Source organism: Azolla caroliniana, unplaced genomic scaffold (assembly GCF_043228905.1).
Source record: "Azolla caroliniana isolate FFs.n. ecotype wild unplaced genomic scaffold, voAzoCaro1.0.p SCAF_8, whole genome shotgun sequence".
Lineage (NCBI taxonomy): Eukaryota > Viridiplantae > Streptophyta > Polypodiopsida > Salviniales > Salviniaceae > Azolla > Azolla caroliniana.
Genome location: NW_028230443.1, coordinates 15,555,023 through 15,561,937, shown reverse-complemented (window position 1 = coordinate 15,561,937; position 6,915 = coordinate 15,555,023).

The window sequence follows — 6,915 nt, the reverse complement described above, 5'->3', positions numbered from 1 at the left end:
CAGAATCAGCTCCAAGTTGTCGGTGGCCACGACGCCGAGCATGAAACGAAGGGTTGTTATTTTCACCACTGGTGAAAAGATTTCGTCGAAGTCGACGCCATATTCTTGTTGAAATCTCTTCGCAACTAATCTGGCCTTGTACTTTGGGTTAGTCGAGTCAGACGTCTCTTTTAGTCGATAGACCCAATTACACGGAAGAGCACGTTGATTCTTCGGTAAGTTGACCAAGTCCCAAGTCTTGTTTGCGCGAATGGAGTGCATTTTCGACTCCATCGCCAGATGCCATGTGGCCGAGTCGGCAGATGCCGATGCTTCTTCGTAAGACGTCGGTTCGCCGACGTCAGTAAAGAAAATTCCGGGAGAGTACCTTTCCGGAGGTTGCGACAGTCTCTCAGATCTTCAAGGTATGACTGAACTGGTCGCACTGGGTATAGGTGTCGGATGGTCGGAAGTCGAACCATTCGGCTGTGCTGAATCGGTGGATTTAGGATGGGAGGTGTCGGTTACCCATGAAACTGATCTCGTGTTGTGGGCTGGGCCTTCGTGAAGGGTTGGCACTTCGGAAAATATTACCCTTCGGACTTCAATAGGCCTTTCGGCCGTTTTATGCATAGCCAACTCGTTGAACATGACGTCCGAACTTCGGACGATTTGTCTGTGCTCGGGGTCCCAGAGTCGGTATCTGATCTCGCCGTCAGGTCCATATACAAGGAAAACGCATTTCCTTGATCTTGGTTTGAGTTTCTGGCAGTTGTCTTTCGGTATGAGGGCATACGCCTCGTAGCCGAAGATCCTCAGCTTGGCATAATTTGGCTTACTGCCGGTCCATATTTTGTTAACTCTTCGGGCCGGACAATGGCGTAACACAGGGTGTCTACGGAAGACACTTCACCAAAGGGTGTTACGGCAACCGGATTAGACTCAACGCTTAATCCGACTTAATTAAGTTACTTAGCATGATCGTCTTTCATAATTACACGCGTAAAATATAACAATTAAGACAGAACGACAATTAACACAGAGAGATAACAACGCTAAGCTTCTATTAATTAACCGCTATTGATTACATTGTATCCGGGCCTTTAAATAGGTTTCCGGTCTGTATTACAAAATGGTGCCATCCGCACCTGTTCGGGATCGGTCCGGATCCGGAACGGCATACTGATTCCGGTCCGTCTGTCCACACTCATAGCTTAATTACAACCACATTCCTACTACTTAAATAACTCTCCGTTTCCCACTCTGGACTCCTTTGCCGGCCGGTAACACATGGCACGCCCGTGGTACAGTACCTTGTACGTTGAATCCACCACCAACCCTTGCTATTCTTCGTCCAAAATATCCAGAATGCTTTGTTCGAGAGGCTCCAATGGTTCATCTGGAATTGGTTGTTGTTGTTATTGTTGTTGCTGCTCTGTTGATGTTGTCAAGACTGAGAGAGAGAAAGAGAGAGAAAAAGAGATAGAGAGATAATTGAAAGAGAATTATTATATTGAAGCGTAAAATGGATTACAAAGAGTAGGCTACAAAATGGCGTTGAACCAATTTAGGTTTGGGATGGGTGGTAGATCCCTATTTATAAGTAATAGAGAACTCTCTAGAATATTCTAGGTTATCCTAGAATGTAGAGTAATCTAGAAGATCTCTAGAGTATTCTAGAAGGTTCTAGTGGTATAGAACACTCTAGAATATTCTAGGTCATTCTAGAATGTAGAGTAATATAGAATATTCCTATGATATTAGATTTCATATTCTAGAGACTATACATATAAGAATATTAATACAATGGTTAAGGATTTGACATGTGTACAACAAGGTCGTGGGTTCAAATCCTTTCGAGTCATAATGTGAGTGTCATGATCCTTTCGATGCATGATGTGACTGTTATCATGACACTATCCCCCTTCTTCGACGACACGTCTCACGGGTCGTAGGGTTTGTATTAGGACCTGGTTTACAAGGATATTGGCGATGAAATGCATTGACGAGTTCTGCAGCATTGGAAAGATTTGTGGCAGGTTCCCAAGTTCGATCATTGGGGGTATAGCCTAGCCAATCGACCAAGTAATACAACTTGTTGCGCACGATTTTAGAATCGAGAACGGCAGCAACTTCAAATTCAGGCCCGTCCAAGAACTCGACAGGTGGTGGGGGTGTCGTAAGACGGCCCGGAATTGAACTTGTAGTATAAGGTTCCAAAAGGGATACATGAAACACCGGATGAAGATGCATGTGCGGAGGGAGGTCAAGACGAAATGCAACATCACTTATCTTACCAGTGATCATGTAAGGGCCAAAACGTTGGTAATCCAATTTATTGCAAGGTCGAGTGGTCTTGATATTGTGTTGGAGAAGCCATACATGATCCCCAATGCGGAACTTTTTTGAGGAGTCTAGACGATGACGATCGGCAAGCCTCTTGTGTGTAAATTGAGCATCGTGCAAATTGTGGAGAATGTTAGCTTGAATTTCTTGGAGGCGACTAAGACGATCCTCGGCAGCAGGGTTGGTAGGAACTTCTGGATGCGCATTCATCGTCCATCGAGGATGACAGCCCGTATTTGCGAAAAATGGGGAATATCCTGTAGAAGAATGGGCTGAGTTGTTGTAAGCGAATTCCGCCAAGTGCAAAAATGCAACCCAATCATCTTGTTGATAGTTGATGAAACAACGAAGATATTGTTCCAATGTCTGGTTGGTACGCTCTGTTTGACCATTTGTTTCAGGATGATAGCCCGAAGAAAGCTTAACTGAAATGTGGAGAAGTTTGAACAGGTGCTTCCAAAACTTTGAGATGAATTGTGGACCACGATCACTAATAATATCATCTGGCAGACCATGATGCTTAAATACCTCCCACATAACGAGATCAGCCGTCTCTTGACTAGTAATTGACTTTGTACATGGCAAGAAATGTGCCATTTTGGTAAATCGATCAACCACTGTCAGAATTGCATCAAAACCTTTTGAAACTAGGAGATCAGTAATGAAGTCCAAGGATATAGACTTCCAAGGTGTTTCCGGAATGGGAAGTGGTTGTAGTAGGCCATAGGGTCGGTGACGAGGATTCTTTGATCGACAACATATATCACAACTCCGAACATACTCCTCAACAAAATGACGAAGGCGAGGCCACCAATAGCATCGAGAAATTAATTCTAGAGTCTTGTGAACTCCAAAATGACCAGCCATTGGTGAGTCATGGCAATGTTGCAAAACTTGTAGCCGTGGGGGACCATCAGGAACATACAATAAATTTTGTCGAAATAGAAAACCATCATGCCAATAGAACTGACAATAGTCATTACGAGGATTTTTCGACTGTGAGCAAGAAGCACGATCCGGGACGATATGATCCAAAACATCCTTGGCAAAATCATCAGTGGCCATATGATCTCGAATGGAATCAAGAAGAGTGGGATTTTCAAGGGCTGTTATGGCATTAACTACCATTAATCGTAATCGATTAGGACCCAAAAGGATTTGTTTTTGATGCTCAAAAGCAGGTTCCCCTGGACGAAGTTCCATATAAGAGCGCCGAGAAAGAGCATCTGCTTTGCCTTGCTGCATCCCAGGGCGATATATGATGATAAAGTCGAAGTGAGTCAAAAATTGCGCCCACCGGGCTTGTCGCCGACTCAAGACTCGAGCATTTTGGAAATAAGTCAGGTTCTTATGATCATTGTAGACAATGATCTGCTGAGAAGAACCTTCTAGGAAATGTCGCCATTGTTGAAACGAATCCACGATTGCAAGAAGCTCTTTGTCATGGATCTCGTAGTTGATCTCTGCAGCTTCAAACTTTCGTGAATGAAAGGCGACAGGGTGTAGTTGTCCATCATCTCCAGTCTGCGAGAGGACACTCCCTAGTGCAAAATCGGATGCATCGGCTTCGAGGATGAAGCGTTTTGTTGGGTTGACATGTGCTAAGATAGGTGCCGTTGTAAATGCTCGTTTTAAGCTTTCGAATGCCTCGGATGCATCTGAACTCCATATAAATGGTTGATCTTTATGTGTGAGCTGAGTAAGCGGAAGCACAACCTTGGAATAATCTTTAATAAATTTCCGATAAAAATTTGCAAACCCGAGAAAACATTGCACATCACGCACTGAAAGGGGCGTTTGCCACTCTAAAATTGCCTGTACCTTCATGGGGTCCATAGCAATACCATTTGACGATACAACATACCCCAAAAATTCCACTTGATTCTGGCCGAAACTACACTTTTCTAGTTTTGCGTAGAGACCATATTCTCGGAGTCGGCATAGTACTTGACGAACATGTGCATCATGCTCCTCTTGGGTCTTTGAGTAGATTAAAATATCATCTAGGTAAACTATAGTGAAGATATCAAGAAAATCTCGAAAAATATCGTTCGCCATATGTTGGAAAACAGCAGGTGCATTCGTGAGACCAAATGGCATCACTGTATACTCAAAATGTCCATAGCGAGTGCGGAAAGCTGTCTTCCATTCATCCCCCGGGCGAATCCGAACTAGATTATATGCTCCACGAAGGTCCAACTTCGTGAAATATTTTGCACCATTGAGACGTTCCAAAAGATTCGGGATTAATGGTAGAGCATATCTATTTCGGATAGTCACTTTGTTTAGCCCTCGATAATCCACGACCAACCGAAGAGTCCCATTCTTCTTCTTAACGAAGAAGATAGGTGCACCAGCAGGGGATCTAGAATGCCGAATGAATCCGTTTGCCAGATTCTCATCAATATATTCCCGCAAAGTCTCTAGCTCTATAGGGGAGAGATTATAAATTGGGTCCCATGGAGGTTCTTTCCCTGGTTGTAAGTCAATAGGGCAGTCGTATGGCCGATGCTCCGGCAATGTATTGGCCTTCACCTTATCAAAGACATCTGAAAACTCCTTGTATTTCTCTGGTAGTTTAATATCCGCGTCACGTGAAGTGGATGATGGAGTTGCTACTATTGCGAAGACGAACATGGCCTCGTTCCCCCCTTCCTCCCGCAACTGTCGTAAAGAGATGGGCGATAACTCCGGGGATCTATTAGCACATGTAGGAGAGAGGGATGCGGGATTTGTGCTTTTTTCCCGAGTGTCCTCAATTGTTCTTTTCATCCAATCAATCTTCGGGTTATGGAGTTCAAACCAAGGGAGACCTAGAACTATTGGGTGGTCCGGACTACGAATAATATTGAAAGAGATTATGCTTGCCAAATTGCCAAGAACTATCCTAATTGGCTCGGACTCCTCGACTATATCTCCTGATGCTATGGGACGTCCATCGATGACTCCTACGGCTACTGGGTTGGGAAGCTTATTCAAGAGGATGTTTTGTGACAAGGCAAATTCACGATCCATGAAACAAGAGTTGGCTCCAGAATCTAGAAGGGCAGAGGCTAGGACTCGATGACATGTAGATGTGGTAAGCTCGACTTGTGCTGAAAAAACTCGACTCACTTGATTTGATGAAATGGAACCACGACTAGGAACTAACTCTACATAGCTAGGATGGTCCAGCCAAATGGCTCCTATTTTGGCCGGACTTACTCGTTTAACACATCCTCTAATTGACTCAAGACATCGAATCTATTCTCATGACATGGACTATGAGGCTTATTTATGTTATTAGAAGTAACAATAGAACTCGATGTAGGGTTTTCATGGGCACTTACTTGGTATACTTGACGCCTAGGTTTATGTGGACAATTTACAGCTATATGTCCTGGACCACCACAATACAGGCAGAGGCGATGCGCTCGACGTCGTTGCTTCTCAGCATCTGATAACGGCCCACGACGTTGTGTTGACTCTATTTCCATCGGAGTTGGGCCATCCCTTGTAATGGGTCTAGAAACTTGTGGAGGTGTTGCGACTACGGAAGCGTAAGTCTGTTCAGGTTGGCGGCGTAACATTTGTTGGCGCTCAGAACGTCGCTCAAATAGGCGATTATCACATCGCACAGCTCGACTAATGGCTTCTGTAAGTGACTTCGGATCTTCAGGGAAAGTAAGAAGAAGATCTTTGACATCATTTCTCAAACCTTGACGGAATTGATCCATTAAAGCTGCCTCATCCCAAGGGATATCGCATGCCAAGAGACGGAAATCGGCTGCATAAGATGATGCGGGACGATCTCCTTGTCGGAGCCTTCGAATCTTGTTTATCGCTGTCCTAGTGCTGTCGGTGTCTCCGAAACTAGCTTGAAACTCTTTAACAAAGGCCTCGAAATCCTCCAGCAATGGTGATTTCTTCTCGAGAAGTGGTGCGAACCATGCTAACGCCGTACCGCATAGCAAAGTTCCCACTAATCCCACACGAGCAGCATCAGTTGGATACCGATTGGGATGTAGCTGAATAACTAAACGAACTTGATTCAAAAAGCCTCGAAATAAAGACCTCGTACCATCAAACTTGGCAGGGAGGCTGATCTTTGGCTCTCTAGGGGAGTTCTGAGCCCCCGACGCTTGTTCTCGTAATGACAATATAGTCGCCTCAAGTTGATGAACCCGCTGTGATAACTCTTCATATTGTTGAGCTTTTTCGGCGCTCACGTGTTGTAGATCTCCAAGTAGCCTTTGATTCTCATGCTCTAATGCCACAAATTTATTCGTGAGCATGTCGAGCTCAGAAAGAACACGCATGTATTCTTGTTTGCTCACGGACTCCATAGCTTATGAGGGGAGAGGAGAAGGAAGAAGAGAACTTGTTAGGGTTTGTGGAAGACGAAGAGATGAAAGGAAGAAAATTGGTTCAAACTGTCAAGATTGAGAGAGAGAAAGAGAGAGAAAAAGAGATAGAGAGATAATTGAAAGAGAATTATTATATTGAAGCGTAAAATGGATTACAAAGAGTAGGCTACAAAATGGCGTTGAACCAATTTAGGTTTGGGATGGGTGGTAGATCCCTATTTATAAGTAATAGAGAACTCTCTAG